The sequence below is a fragment of the Pituophis catenifer genome, unplaced genomic scaffold (assembly GCF_029215685.1).
Source record: "Pituophis catenifer annectens isolate HBS135680 unplaced genomic scaffold, rPitCat1.0.hap2 SCAF_2, whole genome shotgun sequence".
In the NCBI taxonomy this organism is placed as follows: domain Eukaryota; kingdom Metazoa; phylum Chordata; class Lepidosauria; order Squamata; family Colubridae; genus Pituophis; species Pituophis catenifer.
The window spans coordinates 238,631,047-238,653,173 of NW_027256882.1; the positions used below are offsets into that span (position 1 = coordinate 238,631,047).

A 22,127-nucleotide genomic window follows, 5' to 3' on the forward strand; every position below is an offset into this window, starting at 1 on the left:
GGCCAACGTCGGATAGGGCGCACAAGTGAGCACAGTAGATAATGCGGCGGTCTGTCTGCGCAGTGTGGAAGGTGCGAGACCCTTCTTCAGGCCAGCTTGAAGAAATTCCAGGATTGAAGGAACATCCGCTGACGCCGGATCCAAGTGCCGCTCGCCACACCAAATGCAGAACGCTTTCCAAGTTGCCTGATAAATTCTGGATGTCGATGGTCGGCGAGATGCCTGAATGACTCCGATCACCTCATCTGATAGACAATCTCTCCTCATGATGGCCCTCTCAAGTGCCAGACGGTCAACTTGAGCCACTGAGGGTCCGGATGACGGATGGCACCCTGGCACAGAGAGAGCCGATGAGGAGGAATCACCCACGCGGGGGAAGCCGACAGGGCCACCAGATCCGCGTACCACTGTCTCCGAGGCCAGTTGGGCGCCACCAGAAGGAGCTCTGCGTTTTCGGCTAACAGTTTTCGGATTACTCTGGAGATCAGAGGTATTGGTGGAAACGCATACAGAAGGCCCTCCGGCCACGGGCATCTGAGGGCGTCGCAGTCCTCCGCTCTCGGGTGCGGATACCTGGAAAAGAAGCGTGGGAGGTGGGAGTTCAGGTGGGAGGCGAACAGATCTACGACCGGTGTTCCGAATCGCGCGGTGAGCTCTAGGAACAGGTGGGGGTGCAACTGCCATTCGGCAGGGTCTATCCGCTCCCTGCTGAGCCAGTCCGCCTGTACATTGTCCACCCCCGATATGTGGTCCGCTCTGATGGAGGACAGGTGACGTTCTGCCCACTGGAACAATCTTTCCGACTCGACCATGAGCGCCTTCGATCTCGTACCCCCCTGTCGGTTGACATGCGCTTTGGCGGATACGTTGTCTGTTAGGATCAGCACGTGGGCGCCTTCGAGCGTGGACTGGAATTGTAGGAGAGCCAGCCGAATCGCCCGGAGCTCCAACAGGTTGATGTTCTTCTGTCTCTCCGTCGGAGACCACTGGCCCTGTGTCACTAGGTGTAAGAGATGGGCGCCCCAACCCTGGAGACTGGCGTCCGAGGTAAGGACCAGTCGATCTGGCTCTAGGAAGTAGGAGCCTCGAGTGACCGCTGGAGAGATCCACCACCTCAGGGAGAGCCGAATCTTTGGTGGCAAAACCACCTTGCGGGCCGATGTGCTGCGCCCCGACCTCTGAAAGGGGAGGAGGTACCACTGCAGGGGGCGATAATGGCTTCGTGCCCACGGTACAATGTCGAAAGCCGACACCATCTTCCCCAAAATCTGTGACAGCGAGATCAGGGGAACTCGGCGTTGGCTCAAGCTTTGATTGATGGACTCCCGGATACTTTTGATTCTGTCGGGAGATAAGGCAACTTGCCCAACAGCCGAGTCTATCACCGCCCCAAGGTGTAAGATACGCGTGGACGGGACGAGATGACTCTTTGCAACGTTGATGGTGAACCCATGTCGTTGGAAGGTATCGATCACACAGGTAATGTCGTTGCGGGCCGCTGTAGCTGAACTGGACAGAACCAGGATGTCGTCCAGGTAACACAAGACTCGAACAGGGACGGTTCGTAGGGAGGCCGCCACCACCGCTACCAATTTTGTGAACGTCCTGGGGGCAGAGGAAAGCCCAAAGGGCATTGCACAATACTGGTAGTGGCAGCCCGAATATTCGAATCGGAGGAAGCGACGGTGGGCGGGATGCACCGGGACATGAAGGTACGCCTCCCGGAGGTCCACGGACTGTAGGAAGTCCCCTTGTCTGACGCAGCCAAGGATTGAGCGGAGGGAGTGCATCTTGAACCTTCGATAGAGCACCGACAGGTTCAAGGTTTTCAGATTGAGTATGCCCCTCCAGCCCCCCGATGTTTTGGGGACCAAAAACAGACCTGAGTAGAAGCCGAGCCCCTGGTGCTCCGCTGGGACCGGTTCTATGGCCCTGATGGACAGTAAATGTTGGATCTCTTCTTCCATCAGCGCCCTCCTGACCGGAGAAGATGGAATTGGACAACGCAGGAAACGATGTGGAGGTTGTCCGGTGAATTCTATCCGCAGTCCGTGGGCAATGGTTCGGAGCACCCAATTGTCCGCAGTTGACGCCTCCCATTGACGATAAAACCGCTGGAGTCGACCGCCGATGGGGGCGGGTGTCAGGGCGTCACTTGCCTCTGCGAAAAGGCTTGTACCCGGATCCTCGGCCAGGTTTCCTAGCTGGGGGCTGGTACCTCCCCCGATCTCTGGACTGCTGTCGATCCGGGTATCTGTCCCCTCCAAAGGATGAGAAACGTTGAGAAGAAGATCCCCCTGATCCCGAATATGCCCGAAAGGGCTGTCGTTGGGGGTACAGGGCGTACCGGCGTTCAGGACGCCGAAAGGAAGAAGGGAGGACTTTTCTCTTGTCCTTATCCTCTATTAACAGCGGATCCAAAGATGTCCCGAACAGCTTGGCACTTTCATAAGGGGCAGCCGCCAGTTTCCACTTTGCCTTGGCCTCCGCTTTCCAGTTGCGGAGCCAAAACAAGCGGCGTGATGTAACCGTCGAGGCCATCATACGGGAGGCGAATTTCGCCGAAGACAAGGAAGCGTCCGCAGAATATTCGACGGCCGCCACTATTTTATTGATATCTTGGTGCCACCTGGTTTCTTCCGGAGGCAGACGCTCTTGAAGCTGTCTTAGCCAGATCAGAGTCGCCCTGTTAAAAAACGACGTCGCTGTGGCGGTTTTAATTGCCCAGGCGGCCGCCTGGTGAGCTTTCCGAAAGGATAGTTCAGTCTTGCGATCCTCCGACTTGAGGCTATCTAAAGGGTCTGTAGAAACAGCCGAGGAAGACGAAAGGCTTGCTACCGGGGTATCTATAGTCGGCAACTCCAGAAGAGCCTCCAGTTCGGGTGCCGCACAAAACAGCTTTTTGTCCTGGTTACTGGGCGCTGTTAGGGAGCCAGGCTGGACCCACGGAGAACGAACGACCTCCGTAAACAACTGAGGGCAAGGGATGAAATCCTTGTTTGGAGTAGAAATGCGAAAAAGTGCGTCATGAGGACCCGCTGCAGCCTGGGACTCGGAAGCGGACGATGATGTTTGCTCAAATTTAGTGGCTAAACGGGCTTTGTGCAGTAGAGATTTAAACATCGACGGCTTAAAAAGTCCAGTGAAAGCCGGGGTATCCGGGGGGAGGTCCTCGTCCTCGGACAATTCCACATCTTCAGGCAGCTCCTCCTCCTGTTCAGATTCGGATGGAGAGACACTGTCTTTGTGAAATGCCTGGGCCCTCGCAGGGGGAGGTGGTGGCGGGACGGGAAGTTGTTGCTGGGGAGGGACAATCCCTTGTTGCATACTCGCAGCCCATAGCGATGACAGGGCCGACGAGAAAAATGACTGGAGGTCAATTTGATTCCCCATCAGACTGCCGTCGGTTGTACGCATGCCAGCAGCTGTGGGCGTGAAGGTTGCCTCTGGCTGGCGGTGAAGCGGGTATGCAGATGTCGCTCCACCGATTGATGACACGTCCGGCAAGGACATGGAGACCCCCCTGGTTAGGCCCCACGGCATAGCTTTAGTAGCCTGAACGCCCCGCAACTGAGACTGGGGAGGCGCGGAAGGCTGATCTTGCGTGTTGATGCCCGGACTAGCCGACCTTTGCAGGGAGGTCTGGTCACCCAACACCGTTGAGGCTTGGCTAGCCCTCCTAGCCTTATCGTATTGTTTTTCCAATGCCCTGTGGCGCCGCAAAGCGTCCTTATCTTGGGCCGCAGAAGACCTGGCTTGAGATGAGGAATGGCCAGCTGAAACTGTCCCCTTGCCGGTCTTCTGCCTGTGAGAGGTGGAAGGCATAGGCGGGCTGACCTCAGTCTCTGAGTCTGATGACAGGGGTGTGTCAGCCATAATTATTATAAGTGCTACCGGGCACCTTGGATAATGCCTCCAGATGGCGCTGTCCCGCCAAGTGAACAGGGAACTCGCCTCACCCCCTTTCTATTCCACGGCCACTTCAAAGAGGCCACAACCCGCCAAAACGCCAAAAGGCGAAGATGACTTATCTGGTGAGCAGTCAAGTCCTGATAGGCGGGCCTCCCCTCTCCGCTGAAAAGCTCTCAGCCGCCTCCCTGATGAATTATTGTAGGCGAGCTATGGAGTAGCGAACGTGCCGGAGGAAAATGGCGGTCGCCGCGATTACAAAATGGCGACCGCAACTGCTGGGCGGCAAGGGCTGTCGTGGATTCCAAGCTGCGGAATGGCGGTCTTAACGGCAGCTGTGAAGCCGCTCGAGACGGAAACTGCGCCCAGCAGGTGATCAGCGGAGGGGAAAACGTCGGAGCCTGCTCGATCCCGTGCAGTCGCTCCGGAGCCGCCCGCTAAATTGAGAGCTTAAGGTAAGGTGCGGAAAGGCAAGCCAGCTCACCAGCTGCCTCCCCTCGGCACCGGCGGCTAATTAGGCCCTTCGGCTCCGCCCCGTAGAGTCAGAGTGCCGAAAGCTGCGATCCGATGGAACGAGAGAGGCGTGAGGCGGCCTGGAGCCCCAGAGCCGCCACGCGCGCCTCCGCAGCGGCCAGAGATCTTCTGCTCTCAAACCGATCACAAAATCAATCAAAAATAAAAGAAATCACCTAAAAGCAACTAATCACCGCAATTAGAAATAGCACGAGGAAACACTGCAGTCCTGCCAGGGACAGAGTGAAAAAAAAGACTGGAGGTTCTTGGGAAAGGTGGGTGTGGTCATAGCACGAAGGAGAAATTTTTTTTTTTTTCACTCTAACTGTCAGGACAAGTGGAATAGAACCCATCTATGGATTGTGGGAGCAGCGCACTGGAAAACTGGGCTGTGGAAGTGGCATGCATGCGCATGTAAGAAGCTGCATTTGTAAAAGTGGTGTAGACACATGCGTGAAATTATCCCCTCTCCTCCCACACCACTTCCGCTGGTCTGCCAAGCCAGAAAGGTTAGGGAATGCTGCTCTATACACTCCCAAATAAAATTAACCATATAATGGTTTAATATAATAGAAGAACAAGGCACCCAGATATTGCGGCATTTTATTCAGGGATTATATTTCGGTATTGTGTAAATTCAGTCACTGTGGCTTATTTAATAAACTATGTTTTAAAAATCCAGGGTTAGACTATATTAAAGAAACCAATGAGATCCAAACTAAGTTCTTGAATATTGTCTCAATGATCATGTCTTTACAATAATAAAAATATAATCTGCATCCCACCCAGTGCCCACTGAAAATTGTATAGCATGCCTTCCTACACAACTGGTGGGGCCAAATGTGCAAAAAAAAAAAAAAAATTGCTTGCATGGCAATTAATTTAGGAGTCTAAGGTTCGCTTGAGAAGCCTTGCAATGATACTAACTAGAATTGAAATCTCAAAATGTGTGCTCATATATGACATGCGATCTTTATTCAAGCATGCCCTGTAACACTACGAAGGACCGCTGCGCACTTCAGGCAGAACATAGCAAAAAATCTTTGACTGGCCTTGGACATAAGCATCAAATCATTGTACAGGGATTATCAGGAAAGACCATAACCAGTAAAAGAATAGTCTGATACTATTCATGTGAAACACCATGCTTGAATAAATTAAATACTGCTGGCCAAAATAATCTCTTTCGTGCAGACTGTATCACAGATTCTGTACATGTTCAGACTGGAAGACTAGCTGGGGCGAACATTTTATGGATACTCAGCTCTTTTATGGAGCTCTCCTAGAGAAGCTGATACCATAAAAGTTTCTAACTTTTAAATGTCAGTTTGAAAAAGTTTTGGCAAACACTGCAAATGTTAGCTGAGCAGTCTCATCACTCAGCAAGGGGATTGTGTGTTATTTAATAAATCAAGCACTTACACATGCTTTCATTGCACAACAGAGCACTTACCTCTAGAACCTGTAATCTGCAAAGCATAGATAAGGCTGCCCATAGTGACTTGTACTCCTCACAGGGGAGGGAAAGAAAAGGAGCTCAGATAATGGGTTATATGCTTTTGGAGTGGGGATTTATTAAAGGAGAAATGCTGCAGACAAGAACCAACAGATGTTTTCGACACAGGTACATAATTAGGAGAGCTTTTCAGATAGAGATCCAAATAACTCTGAAAATGACAGTGTTAAAAAAATGGATTACAAAATATTTTGAGTTTTATCTGCCTATTTCAGAAAATGAAATTAAGGAAAGTCAGGTGCTTGGATTATGATCAGAAAGGCATAGGACCAATTTCAAGCTAAATCACAGAAACTCATCAAATGGTAATTTGGCCAATCCTCTTTCTCAATCATAGGACTGTTGAGTAGTGAATATCTTATCTTAAATGTCTGGGTGTAGGACAGGCATGAATTTAACAAGTAAGTACAAATAAAAAGGGCCTGGAAATAAGTAAGATCTTCTTTGAGATTCTAAAATAACAATAAAAATATGTTCATATATTCCAATTAAGCTATTCGGGACTTTTTTTAAAGACTGAACTAAGTTGTTTTTAAAACACATTTCGCAGTTAACATGTGACAAGTTAACATATGCAAAAATAGGGCTCAATTTTCTTTTATTGTTTCTCTGTCTTCCAAAGAAAGATGAGAAAGCACAAGCACAAGTTTTTGTGGAAGTTACACACTTTCACATTTAGTAATTCAAACTCAGCCATGAAAGCATTATAGAATCTACTAATGACAAAACACTACAAAATCAGATTAGTTGTCCATTAAGTATACTTAAGATATAGTTAATTCAGTCTTATTTGGCTCAATCTCCTCAAACAGAAAGGTATGGATTCAATTAAGTCATTATGAAGGCGAGAAAGACATTCTTTTGGTCTATTTTTTTTTTTTTAGAAAAAGTGGTAAATTTAGATTATAAAATTGATTTTTTAAAATTAAGATTAAATTATGTTAATATTTGGGGGTAGTTCTTAGTGAACTTTTAGATGATTAGGTCTGAATGATGTGTTTTTGCAATTTGATTATTGCTAAGGGATGAGATAAGGGAAGAAGCAATTTTTAAATTGAAGTTTTGGTGAAATGTTATCTAAATTGTTCATACTTCTCCTGGGGGATGGAGGAAGTCATCTCATGTATCTTTTTTTTTTTTTCTTCATTTTTTCTACCGTGTTTCCCTGAAAATAAGACCCTATCTTATATTTTTTTGAACCCTGAAATAAGTGCTTGGCCTTATTGCCATGCGCTCAAATTGAGCTTATTATCAGTGGATGTCTTATTTTGGGGGAAACAGGGTACCTTTCACTTTTTTTTTTCTTTTCTGTTTCTATTTTCTTTAATTTGTATTCACTGTTTTATCTTTGTATTTATAAGCTTTAATAAAATTAATTTATAAGCTTTAATAAAATTAATAAAAAGCCAATATGAAGACCAGAATAAAAAGGAAGTCTTGAAATTTAACAATGACAGAAATATGATGAATATCTATAAATAAATATTGATTACCTTTGGACAAATTTAAATATCTGGTTCTAGATGAACTGCACCCTAATGAATTTGATGATGTCGTGGCTAGACTTATATTCATCATTTTTTAAAAAATCTGGAGACCTGGTGAACTATCAGATGAACAGGAAACGAATGTCCATAATTTCCAATCATAGGGAAAAAAGGGTCTCAGGAAATTCAGATGAGTCATTTTGATACTGATATCTAGAAAGATTGTAAAGCAGGTTATACTGTAAAGAGATTAAATAAATTGGGAACAATTATCAGAAACCAGCAGGCATTTTTCAACCTTTCCAGACTTATCTCATACTTCTTTAGTGAATTATGGAAATTCAATAAATATGTCTTGATTTAAGCAAAGCATTTGGCAAAGTAGTCCATAACGTTCTGGCTCTTAAGAAATTTAATTATAGGCTGGATGAAATGACAACTTGGTAGGTACGTTAAGTAGAGTTGTACAGCATTTCATTTTCAAAGAAATCAAAGTACACATTGATATGAAACTGGCACATGCCTGCACCTCTAACTAAATGCATCTTTCCTAAACCGTGTAGAAGCTGAGGATAGTCTGCTTACAGATAGCTTGCAAATTATATTCAACAAGTGTTTATCAATGATTTCTCATCAAACAGAAATGGGGTAACAGTGGGAGTAACATAAAAGGTTCAGGTTCAGTCCTGGAGTTCTACTCATCAACATTTTTATCAATTAGTTATATATGAGGTAGAGGCAATGCTTAGGAAATCTGAAGATGATAATGATTGGGTGAGACATTTAACACTCTGCCAGAAATAAAATAAAAATAATCTAGATAGATTAGAGAAACATCCTGAAAACAATAGAATAGAATTTAACACTCAGGATATAGAAATCAAATTAGGGGATAAGACTAATATTCTGATAAATAGTACTGACATTATCAGTAGAAAATGAAGGCTTATGGATCAAATGCTGTCTTCTTTGTCACAAATACAGATAGTTCTCGAGTTACAAGTTTGTTTAGTGACCATACAAAGTTACCAGGGGTAACCTTAACTACCAGTAGTTACCTTTACTACTGGTTCGCAGCGGGATTGCGTGCGCACGCTCGCTTCGCTCACCTTGCTTCTGTGTATGCGCAGAACGACAATGACAACATTGGTCATTGTTGGGCGGGGCCTCCTGCTGGTTTTAGTACCAGTTCCTGTGAACCGGTCCGAACCAGGGGCAACCTACCACTGAAAGTTACGACAGCACTGAAAAAAGTGACATAACTGTTGCAGCATCTCCATAGTCACATGATCAAAATTCAGTCGCTTGGCAACTGGTTCATATTTATGATGGTTACAGTGTCTTGGGGTCATGTGATCCTCTTTTCCGACCGTCTGACAAGCGATATCCTGGGGTCATGTGATCAGCTTTTGTCACCTTCTGACAAGCAAAGTCAATGGAGAAGCCAGATTCACTTAACCTTGTTGCTAACTTAACAACTACAGTGGTTCACTTAACAACAGTGGCAAGAAAGGTTGTAAAATGGGGCAAAAGTCCACAAATGTTCCCCTTAGCGACATAACTTTTGAGCTCAATTGTGGTTGTAACTCGAGGACTATCTGTACAACAGAAAGTTCTACAATAAATTGATATTCTAGTTATTGGTGTAGCACTATCAGTGACATTATGAACAAAGTAGCTTTTATTAGAGTAAATATTAAGGACAATATTAAGGACAGATGTGCAGAACATCCGATGAATTATCCTGTGAAGAGCTCCTGTTCAAAGCCACGAGGCTATAATGTCCTTCAGAAAGCTAAATGTTGCTGCTTAAGGAGCCTTCTTGGGTCCTTTGTAGAGAGTTCCTTTACTGGGACTGCTGGTGAAACAAAGAGCCTATGGATATGTAGGAAGTTAGCATCCGCCCCTCTCCTAGGAAAATGAAATATTCTAGGAAATATTAAAAAGGCAGAATATTATATTTTCCCTAAAGGAGAAACATGTTTCTAAAGACAAACTCAGAGCCTCAGCTCCCTGCCCCCGCAGCTGATATTTTGGTGCCAACCTATCTACAAGACAAAGGCTGGGCCAGCTTATCTACAAAACAAAAGACATGGCCCTCAGGACATGATAGGATTAGCCCTCACTCAAGATCCAAACCAGGACAAAGCCATTAAGCCTTAAGCCCCTGCATTACATCATCACCCAGCAAGATTCAACCAGGCCTGGGACTCAAGACAACCTGCAACCTGCAACCTACAAAGTTACCCCTGCATGGCCCCATGGGTGTCTGACAACCAATCAGAGTACATTTCTTACACAGGAACAGGAAGCTCCAAGGCGGGGCCCAAGAGAGGGTATAAATCTCTCTCCCTATCTCACCCATGTGCTCTTTTTGCCCAGGACCTCAAACTATTGGTCCTGTCCACCATTAAACCATCTTTCCAGGCAGTCTCCATGTTTCCAGTGTCTTTCTTCCCACTTGAAACTGAACCCAGATGAACATTTCTTCCAACAGATGCACATGGGCAGCATTTTGAAAGGCATGACTGCCTTAAAACTCTCAGGAGGGGCACTAGACTCTTCTGAAAGCTTGGTACAACTCTACTAAAAAGTTCCAAGCTCAAACTTTTAAAACCCAATGGCCCCATGACAACATTTCTCTACTACAACAGTATCTAAAATATTAATGGATATCTGGGAATATGTTTTATTATCTCATTTAATATATATCTAAATCACCGTATACACATATTAAAATGGATTCATTAGAATGTTAACTTATGTCACATATATATCACCGCCTACTTTCTTTCTGAAGATTTTAGCTTTATGGATTTAGTTTGCTACAGAAACTGAATCTGGGGTGAAGCTTGAGAGAAAATAAATTTATCCTCCAAGAAAAAATATTTTTAAATGGTAAACATATAATGCTTTAGTATGTTTAGAATCCATGTGTGACCTTCAGTTATTCGGCAAACAAATGACTTGCTGTTTTTGAATCCTGTTTTAAACAAGTAAGTTATTGTTCTGCTGTAAAATAGCTGCAGAGAATTAAATATTTTGCCTACTTGTGTCTTAAAGTACTATTGCAATTACTCTATTGTGAAGATACATACCATAACATTCAGTACAAGTACTAAGTGGTAATTCTAAGTGAGGTATCCCTCCAGAAAAATAACATTAGTTCATGGAAGCCAGTGGTCAACAACAGAGCTATAAATACCAGTGTACCATAGAGGCTACTCAGTTTAGCGCGGACAGAATTTTTGTAGGACAAGAGCTTGTTTCATTAGATGCACAGAGATAGAAAAAGTAGTAAATAAACATGGGTAGACTGAATCAAATCAGCAGAGAAAGAATCCAAAAATGACCTATTTGATAAAACACTAATTGTAAAATGTATACAGAACTTGTACAAAAAAACCACCAGCCAATAATAATTGGCTCAAAATTAATAAGGAGCAAAGCCATCTCATATCAATTCCCTTTTAATATATAACTGTTCTGTTTTATATATCACTACTGTTCCCACATTCGAAACATGGAGCATCTATATAGCAACTCTCTTCTGAAACTTCTGTAGTTAAGTCAGGGATGGCTAACCTTTTCTAGGCCGAGTGCTGAAAGCATGCATGCACGTGCGCGAACCCCTAAAATACAATGCGCACTCCCCCCGCACATGCCCCCCGCATGCACGTGCCCCCCGCACACACCCCACCACTGTGTGCATGCGCGGCAGAGACCCGAAGACCAGCTGGCCGGCGGGAGGCGCGCACACATGTGCAACTGAACTGGGACAATGGCTCGCGTGCCATCAGAGAGGCGCTTGCGTACCACCTCTGGCACGCATGCCATAGGTTCACCATCACGGAGTTAAGTTATGATCTTCTCTTCCTGATATCAATCCATACTACAGGTTATTAGGGCTATTGTACCTGAAGGCAAAGAAGTGTTTTAGGTATAGAAGCAAGCACATTAGCTGATATTGTTTTGACAAACAGTGGAAAAAGACTCAAAGACCATCTCATAGTTATCCTGCAGAAGAATATTGGATTCCTGGATCCCATAAACTTCTCTCAACAATGGATGGAAACTGATCAAGGAAAGTTTTAACCTAGAAATGAGAAATTTTCTGACAGTGAGAACAATCAACCAATGGAACAGCTTCGGAGGTTGTGGGTGCTTCATCACTGGAAGCTTTAAAGAAGAGAGTGGTTGGACTAGATGACCTACAAGGTCCCTTCCAACTCTGTTATTCTAAACAAAGGATTGAGTGAAAAAAATTGGCCAGATCTTGAACTGCAAGCTAAATACCCTCCTCTCCAATGCCAGTAAATTAGGGTTTTATAGGAAAAAAAGGGGACTGTCTGAGCACCAACACATTAATTCACTATATGAAGAACTTATTGACCTACAAATTGAAAAAGCCAGTGTTCTATTCCTGAGATGAAGAAAAATGTAAAAGAAATTAGCAGAAGATCATAACCCAAATTAGTGGAGTATTATTGTCTTTTGAATCTAAAAAGTGTCAAGTCAAAAACATTATTCCATCATACAGAAGTCTTAGAGTGCACATATAGATAGTCCTCAATTTATGGCCACAATTGAGACCAAAATTCCTGCTGCTAAGCGAGACGGTTAAGTGAATTTTGCCCCACTTTACGAGCTTTCTTGCCACAGTTCTTAAGTGAATTACTGTAGTTGTTAAGTTAGTATAGATGGTTGTTAAGTGAATCTGGCTTTACCATTGACTTTGCTTGTCAGACAGTCGTAAAAGGGGATCACATGACCCTGGAACATTGCAACCGTCATAAATATGGACCAGCATCTGAATTTTGGTCACATGAGCATGGGGATGCTACAACGGTCATAAGTGTGGGAAATGGTCATAAGTCATTTTTTTCAGTGTCTTTGAACCTTTGCTAAATTAACTGTTGAAAGGCAAGGATTATCTGTACTCCTAGCAGGTAGGAATGCAGAAGGGTGCCTTGAACGATAGCCCAGCTCACGGGTATCAAATTCGCCGTGTCATGTTGCCGTCAAGTGACATTTCACGACTGTTTTTCCCCTTTGCGGAGCTGGGGTGGGCGTGGCCTGCACGTGACGCATCCAGCCCGCGGGCGGACAGTTTGACACCCCTTAACAAGTTGAAGTTTTTAGCCCAGCTGAAAGACGCGGCAGAGCCGACTGCCGCGTCTCAGCTGTTCCATAATACACTGCACGTGCATGAAGCGAACTGGTGGTAATACCGGTGGTAATACTGGTAGAAACCCACCCCTGGGCAGAACTTAGTAGCCTTATCTATTGACCATTGTCTTTCAAGAAAACTCTTATGTTTCCTTCATTGGTTAGTGGGAAGATGAAAAGTTGTAGGCAGATGAAACCAGAACCTTTAACAAACTAAGTAGCAGCTGTTTTAAGCCACATAGATGGAAAAAGCTATCCAATCACATGCAAGTCATGAGAATATGGTATAGTTCTCTTTCAAAATGCATTTTACAACTTTCTGTTTTCGTGATCACAGTTTCTGTACTGTTCTGAATTTTTACGCTCCACTGTAGCCATTTAACATGCAAGTTAAATAACCTGTTAAGCTATAAAACTAGTTTTGTAACATTTTTCCTCAATTTTCATCTTTGACCTCGGACAGGAGAAGGCATTTGAAGACTGGAAATTCATAACTGTTCTGTTTTAATATTAACAGCATCGTAAGCCCAATTTTCAAGATAAACAATCTTAAATAACAACAAAGTCCTTTTGATATTTAAAGTCCTGAATAATAATAATACAGGTAGTCCTTTACTTACAACAGTTCATTTAGTGACCGTTCAAAGTTACAATGGCACTTTGTAACCTTTTTCACACTTATGACCATTGCAGCCTCCCCATGGTCAGGTGATTTATATTTGGATGCTTGACTAACTGGCTCATAGTAGTCACACTGTCCCGGGGTCATATGATCCCCTTTTGTAGCTTTCTGACAAACAAAGTCAATGGGCCAGATTCATTTAACAACCGTGTTACTAATTTAACAACTGCAGTGATTCATTTAACAAATGTGGCAAGAAAAATTGTAAAATGGAGTAAAACTCACTTAACAAATTTCTCACTTTGCAACATATTTTTTTGGCTCAATTGGGGTCGTAAGTCAAGGACTGCCTGTACATAAATTTATCAGACCCCCCCCTTCTTCCTCAATCAGAGCATTATATTTCTACTTTGACCTATAAACACAAATGGATCACACTCAGCCTTTCAAACTCCTTCCACTCCTGCGATTATAAGACAATGCACCAACAAATGCTGTTTCATCATGTTGGAAGCACAGTAGATTATCAAGAATTTATACAGCAGCAACTGCCTTAAAAAAGATAATTACCCAGCCATGCCTTGAAGACAAAAGGAGTCTCCTTCTAGATGTACCCTAGTTACAGTTCATTTGAACATACCTGCCATTTGTAAATGACACCAAATTTCCCAGCAAAAATCCCAGACAAGTACTGTACTTAGCTAACCCTTGGAAAAAACTAAGCAAGTTGTACCTGTGTAAATACTTGGATGGATGGAAGACCACTGGAAAATCCAAGAGTGGTAGTTTTGAAAGCTGGAGAGGGAAAAAAAACCCCAGAAGATGCCAGTGAAAAACATGGTCACCAGAAATAAGGCTCAGTTTAAAGACTTTATATTGCCACTGAGAGAGAGACTAGTTGCAGTTGCCTTCTACTGCTAATCATCCTACAACTCTACAAACAAAAGTAACACGTCCATTCATTTCTCACAGAGGCTATCAGAACCAAAAGCCATCTGAGGAAGAGAAGCAGCAGACAATGAAATGTTATTATCTTGCTGGCTGCAGGTGTTTTGTTTGGCTCAGCATCTTTGTCTCTTTACAATCAACTACTGTGTGATGAAAAAGGAGCACAGTCTGTTCCTGGGGATGACAGTATCTCCAAAGTCTTCCTGTACAGCGCCATTTCCATCATACCTTTCTAGTAAAGAACCATGAAGTATTAAGGATGAGTTCCCTTTTTATTCTTCTTGTTTGGTTGTCCCTTCCCCTTCTTTCGATGTCCCTTATCTACAGATAGTCCTCGATTTACAACAGTTCGTTTAGTGACCATTCAAAAGTTAAAACAGCACTGAAAAAGTGACTTATGGCCATTTTTCACACTTATGACCGTTGCAGCATCCCCATGGTCACATGATCAAAATTCGGATGGTTCATATTTATGATGGTTGCAGTGTCCCTGGGGTCATGTGAACAGCTTTTGTGACCTTCTGACAAATAAAGTCAATGGGAAACCAGATTCACTTAACAACCCATGTTACTAACTTAAAACTGCAATGATTCGCTTAACAACTGTAGCTAGAAATATTGTAAAATGGGGCAAAACTCACTTAACAAATGTCTCACTTAAGAACATAAATTTTGGGCTCAACTGTGGTCATAAATTGAGGACTACCTGTATTATATTTTTAAGATTACAAGCCCTGTAGGCAGCAACCATCTGGTTTTATTCTTCTTAAACTATGCTTAAGCTAAAGAGCAAAGTATATGATGCTAGATATAGATTAGCATGCACCTATCTTTCCATATCGATCCATTCTGGATTCTTTCACAAGTTGTCCAGATATACAAATCTGGTGAAGCATCAAATAGAATTTAGAAGTTTTTAAAGGTTTTGTTAGACAGAATGAAAGTACCTTTGCTGAAGGTAAAACTGAAAGCTGATTGACATAGTAGAACAAACAAGAAGGTACTTTGCTTTATTGTCACGTGATTAGTTGAAACAAATTCAGAATAAGTACTATATCGTGGAAAGAAAAAAAAAATCTAAAAAAAATCAGGCTGCCAAAAATAATTACTGAGAATACTTATACAGAAGTGAAACATTATTTCTTTCTTAATGACCTTTCAACTTCATAACTCATTTCCAATCATAAATCCTTTTATTAAAAAGCAAGCCATAATTACTTGAAACGTTATTACAGATCTTGTTTAAAATTCTAATATAAATAAATGAAGATGTCATATTACTGATTTAGTTTCCAAATGATTGGGAATTCATTTTAACAACAAATCAAGAAGGAAATAATGAAAAGGGGGAGGGAGCAAAACTCACATCTTTAAAAATGATGTAAAGAATACAGTAATTGGTAATCTCTATCACAATCAGACTTTCATGTACAAGACAGAGATTAATTGACTGATCTCCACAATCTGTTTTTCATTATAGAATTCTTAGACCTAACAGGACATTTATTTTTAAAAATGTTAAGTAGCTGTAACACATAAACTGTGTTCACAGCCCTGTTACCAAATAATTTAGCTAAAAAACTAGCAGCTAAAAGGCATAACAATTTACAAGCACACATACAAATAATTTTGAATCTACTTCCTGTTTTTCTATTGACTGTTTAGTCCACTTTTCTCTCTCTCTCTGACTGAGGTCAAAGGGCTATTCTTCTCCTGTTACCAGGTAAAAATATCACAACAAAATGCTGAAAATTCTCTTTTGCTGCCTTTCTGTCACGACAAGACACCATCTTTGCTTACGTATGTCCTAATAAAGCAGTCTATAAACTACTTTTTCAGAATTTCATATCCAGCCACAGGTTTGTTGGTAAATCTCATTGCACTTTAGGGTTACAGAGTTTCAGACTGAAAATGAAAATCTGGAAATCCCAGAATTTTTTCATTAGTTGTAGCAGTACATGTGGAAAATATAATATAGGGATCAACAATTGTTCTTTAAGATCTACACAGTACTTTTGATTTCATACCTCACAAGAGAAAATAGTTGGGGGGAGGGGCATTTGAGCAATTCTGATCCTTATACTGCTTATAGTCCTTGTAAAGCACAACTACGCACAGTAGAATTTACTCCTGAATAAAACTGAAAGATTGGTAATGATATTTTTAAAGCATAAAATGTTTTGCATGTATCTATGGGTGTATGTGTATCTGTATATGCATATGCACACCACTTTAAAACTGTATTGTATGAACCCAGTCTTGTAATGATTTATTTAAATGTTTTTAAAGAGTAAAATATTTCTATTAAACTGATTATTAATAGAACAATTCATATGCAAGTATTTCACAATTTGAGATTTATAACACTTAAACTTTGCATGTTCTAGCAAAGAGGAAGTGGCGATGTAAGTTTTTTAAAAAGGCAGACACAGATTAAAGGGGGAAAAAAGTACAAGAAATACTGCAAGTTCTGAAAAATATCAACCCTATTAGTAATGTTCAAACTTAGTAAATCATGGAAATTAAACTGAAGCTAGCAAAAGTGTCTTAGTTTACAATTACAAAAATGTAAACAAAATATAAACGTTTGTAGAGGCATTTATAAAGAAATGGTCATTAACGTATCAATCGCCATTCCATAGATGAGAACTATATTAGTAAATCAAATCTATGATGAAATTCTAGTTTGGTTATTAATATATAGTACCATTATGGCATTTTGCAGAGAAACAATGGTGCGAAGTCAGTTCAAATAAAAAATCTGCTAGAAGAGAGAGAGGAAGTAAAAACAGAAATGACTTTTATTGTGTAGTAGCTGGCATAAGTAAAGACTTTATGGTGGTAATACTAGATGTAGAAAGCTCAGTTAGAGATTAAATATTATTGAGATGAATGGTTTCAATGGAACAGATCAGAATAAAGGTGAGAGGGCTCAAAAGTGAAAACGTAGGGGTAGTACATCATGTCCTTTGAGTTGAAATTAAACCAAGATTAAGGTTAATGTTTGCATTTCTAATATACTAGCTGAGCTACCCGGAGAACCATACTAACAAAGCTACCAAGTTGGGAATAAATGTTCTACCCATGTGGGATCTTGTGCTGGGCTTAGAGATAAACCAGAACATGGCATCCCTGAAAAACAGCATGAGTTACTTTTACACTGCCAACAATAGACACATCAAGGAATTATATGCCTAACATAGGGCCAAAAGGTAAAATGAGGACACAATGAGAAATGACTCAACAACATAAAAAGCTGAGGATGTCCCTACCTCCATTTACCAACAAATGTATAATGCATTATTAACATTTAAAGGCAACTTTGTTGGATTGCAATTAACAGAGAAGGCTTTTATATCTCCAATGTTCTTCCTCAGGACTTAGGCCATATTAAGAATTTATCTAGCATTCTCCAGCATTCTATCTCTCCTGGAAAAATATTAATTTGAAGAATCATCATTATTCTTATTACGAGAAGATTAGGTCCTGTTATCTTTACCGTAAAAACAGTAAAGACACAAGTTCAATTCATGGTGATTTCACAGAAATATTCATGTTTGGGGGTGAAGAGAGCAGTATGAAAACACCACTGCCTTCTTCCATTGTGATATATTCCAACATAAAACTAGAGTAATCCACCCAAAATAAGATGCAGTCATTGCTTTAGTTAAAACAAATAGCAGGTGTGGTATTTTAAACTCAAATTATTTCTAAATGGTAAATGTATATTTTAATGAAGGGATTTTTTAATTATGGAAAAATGTGGATGATTGATTTCAGGATTTATTGAGTACTGATTATATATTGATTAAATAGTTATGAGCACTTAGTTAGGAAGAAATGTTGACTATATCACAGCATGGTGCATGCTTATTTTTCTGTCCATTATATTGATTGGGATATTTTATTCTCAGTCTTTGCTTAGAAATTGGATGACAAATACATTGCATTTATATATGAGATATGCATACTATATACAGTCAGGCAAAAAAATGATTCTTTGATATGGAACAAGAGTTTAACTATCTTTAATACAAATAAATAAATTTATTTATTTATTTATTGGATTTATAATCCACTTTACTTCAGAAACTCAAGGCAATTCTTCCAATTTTTCCATACAACCATGCTGGAGAAGGTAGGTTGAACTGAGAAAGAGAAACTAACCCATAGTCACTCAGCATGCTTCCATGGCCAAGGGCGGACCTGCAGCAGTGTCTCTCTATCATGACATAAATATGCTTATTTTTAAATGAGAACACTGATTTAAAACCATATAAATCTCAAAACCTTCTAGCAAACGGGCCATATAAATCTCAAAACTTTCTAGCAAACTAAAATTGACTATATCACAATGAAATCAACAGTATTAGGTAAAACCTATCATAGAAAGGCAGTATACGGTAAAACTAAAGTTTATTAGTTTTAATAAATTTTAACACTGATAAAGGTATTTAAGTACTAGACTATTACAAATATGGATGGCCGAAGAGGATTAAACTTGACCAGAAAAACAATTATAAAAAATTATACTTGAACAAAAAAAACCATATTGCACATTATGGCCTAATTCAGCATTGAATTTCATGCAGAGGTTTATAAAAAAAAATTCTTAGGAAATTTAAAGTATTATGCCGAAAACAACATTTATCTGTTCTTCTGATAAGACTCTGAAAGAGGGCAGAAATATTATTCCGTCCATGCATAGAAGCCTTGGTTGCTATCTGCTGCTAGCAGTGCGGCATTACAGAGCAGGTACCGCACCCTCTCTTACAACATGAGGGGGAAAAAAAAGTAAAGCTACCATTGGTCCTTGAGGCCAAAAAATACTACTGTTGTGCTGAACAACCTGTTAAAGCACCATCTAGCTAAGCTTTTCCTCTCTGCTATTACACCAGGGCAGAAGAAGCAATTTTTAAAATATCCTCCGAAAAGTATCAAGAAGGGTGGATGTACCTTCCCACCAAATACAAACATCACAGTATCCAAAGATTCTCACTTTCTTCCAATTTACCAGACTGAAATCCCTATTAAGAGCATCGATGCCATCACACAGTACCCATATATAACGGGGGAGAAGCCTGCCCTGTGTTCTCCCTTGCTTTAAATCCATATGAAAATGCCAAAATATTTAATTTAGTTCCTATGCTGATGATGAATAACAATGTAGGACAGCAACGAGAAAAGCTTCTCAGTCCTTGAACTCATCATTAGGAAACCACACAGGCCACTCTTCGTCCTTAGTTAAACGTTCAAAGGTTTACATTTTTAACCACCTATTCATGAGGCTTTGCTTTCTGCAAAAATGGCAGAGAAAGGGAAATATTTCCTCTTCTTTGCCACTGCGAGACACCCCCCTCCCCACCTCCTCTTGCTTCCATCCCTATGGCTGGCTAGTTGAGCAGCAGTGCATCCCCCCCCCAATCCCTCATCTCCATCAACCAAACCCTTTTTAAAATTATTATTATTTCTAGTGTTTTCCCTGGTTCGATGCTTTTTCGCGACAGGCTACCGTATTTCTCATTCAGCGCCGCTCCTTTTCCTTTGAAAAGGAGAACAGAGCCACGGGGCAAAAAAAAAAAAAAAAAAATACCCGCATTTATTAAATCAATTGAAACACACGGGAAAACATAAATCGGCCCCAGCGTGGATCCTAGAGGCGTAAGTTATATACACACATACACACACGGGTGCAGTTACATATTACAGACATCCAGGAAGGCCTTCGCACTTTATCATGCGGCGATCAGCCAGGGCTGGTTTTCTTCCTCCTCCTCCTCCTCCTCACAGCACTTTCTGTTTTCACGTGCCGAGCCTCAAAGCCACGCCGCCGCCGCTGCCGCCGCCACCCCCTTTCGTTTACCACCCGGCGCTGTCCCCGGTCGCCTTTAGCTGGAAGGACCGCGAGTGCGCCCGTCCATCAGTGGCTTCTTGAGGGCTGCAAGCTGAGGCGGGGATATCGGGGAGAGTAGAACACGTTTACCTGGTCTCACCGCCCCCTTCCCGCGCCCCTCACGGAGCAGTGAAGCCCGAGCCGCAGAAAAGCTGAGCTTCCAGCCCGCTCTCCGCCTGCCACTCACCTCCTCTCTCGCTCTCGCCCTCTTTTGTCTCGCTTCCTCTTTCGCCGCTTTGCTGTCGGCACCGGCGGCGCCGCCTCGCAGTTTCTCTGCCTTCTGCAGCTCGGAAGAGCGAGTCTTCCTCCTGGCTCCGGTGGATGGCGAAGAGGCGGCTTCTACGAGGAGTCTCTACGCGAGGCTTGGAAGGCAGGCGCGGGGAGTAAGGGGAGGCGACTCCGCCGCCGTACCGCCCTCCGCTTCTTCCTGTCGCTTTGGCGGTGCAGCGCCGTTTCCCGCTTCGCTGCCCTTCACCGGTTCGACTCGGGCTGCTGCGAGAGAAGGCGGCGAATCCCGGACAAAGCACGGCGAAGGGATGGGTGCAAGTAGCGCTGGCTGGCTGGCTGGCTCTCCTTGGAGCGCTCAGGCCAGACAGGAGGACGGAGGAACCTCCTTAGTCCGACCGGTGCCACAGAGCGAGTGCTCCGGGATGCGGTAGGAGAGGGCGGCTTCAGAGTTGTGCAAATAAAGGGTTAACTTTAGATTTCCTTATGAGGAAGGCGGGGCAAAAAGCGAAGGGAACAAGCATTGGGGTTGCGAGGAGAAAGCCAGTTAACAAACGGAGAGAGAGAGAGATAGACACACACACACACACACACTCTACTACGGTATCTTTCAGATGACGTGGGAGACAGCTTGCTTGAAAAAGCCAAGCCAGTAAACAAGATCTGAACGTTTGCAAAGAAACATTCATCTATCTGTTTATACAATGGTTGTTTGGACGCTTAAAGAGAAAGTAGGTATAACACTATCCGTCAGTACAATGTTAAAAAGTTTTAATCTTTTTAAACGACTGGTCCTTTCGGCCAATGAGAGCTTGACCGTCATAAACCCGTTTTCCCACGCTTCGTCTACTAGACTTCGGTGCAAGAGACCCGGGGCGCAGTGATAGTTTCAATGCGAGAAGCTAAACCTATCGTGTTCGTTTGACGGCAGTGAAGTTGTAAAGACTACTCCTTCCACCCGCCTCCAAGAAACGCGGCCGTCACTTGCGACCAAATGAAGCCCGTTTTGCCACAGTTGCTGTATTATAAAGCAAGAAGGGGGGGAAAAAAATCTTGGTGCGCGCGATCAACCGTGGTGGTCTCAGGAGACGGAGGCACGCGGGGTAAATCAGCACGCGGAGAGCTGTTCAATGACAGCGAGCTCAGAGGAAGTTAGATGACGTCTGCCTGACAAACTTCAATGGGTTTATGGTTGTCATAGTTTTCCCCTCTCCCAAAGGAATTCTGGGAATTGTAGTTCGAAGAGGGAATCCTGGCAAGGAATGCTAATCAAAGCTTACAAGGGTAGACCTTGTATAGGACAGTTTTGCTATGGAAAGTAGCAACTCTTTAATTATGATTAAATGTAGGGTTTTCCAGTGATGCAAATCAAACATTATCTGTCCCTTCTCTGAAACTGCCACCAAACAACTGGTCGATAATGTCAAGTATTGTCTAGTCTAATCCTGTTCTTCCTAAGAGGTTGGGGGCAGTGATGAAATCCAAAAATTTTTATTACCAGTTCTGTGGGCATGGCTTGGTGGGCATGGCAGGGGAAGGATACTGCAAAATCTCCATCCCCACCCCACTCCAGGGGAAGGATACTGCAAAATACCCATTCCCTCCCCACTTCTGGGAGAAGGATATTGCAAAATCTCCATTTCCACCCCACTCTGGGGCCAGCCAGAGATGGTATTTGCGGGTTCTCCAAACTACTCAAAATTTCCACTATCGGTTCTCCAAACTGCTCAAAATTTCTGCTACCTGTTCTCCAGAACCTGTCAGAACCTGCTGGATTTCATCCCTGGTTGGGAGCCTTCAGGTAGATCCCAGTGCTTATATAAAAATATAAAAGATAACAGTATA

The 22,127-nt window shown here is 42.6% G+C and overlaps 1 protein-coding gene across 2 annotated transcripts in view; it reads right to left on the minus strand.

Annotated features, from left to right (window-relative positions):
* CDC42SE2 (CDC42 small effector 2) overlaps positions 1-20,663 on the minus strand; it is a 75,109-nt gene extending 54,446 nt beyond the window's left edge. The window contains exon 1 of one of the 2 annotated variants that reach the window (XM_070935673.1): positions 20,245-20,663. The gene's annotated coding sequence lies outside the window, so the exon portion shown is untranslated. The remainder of the gene's footprint in view (positions 1-20,244) is intronic. The other variant, XM_070935671.1, reaches the window with a different exon arrangement.
* Between the last annotated feature and the right edge of the window lie 1,464 nt (positions 20,664-22,127).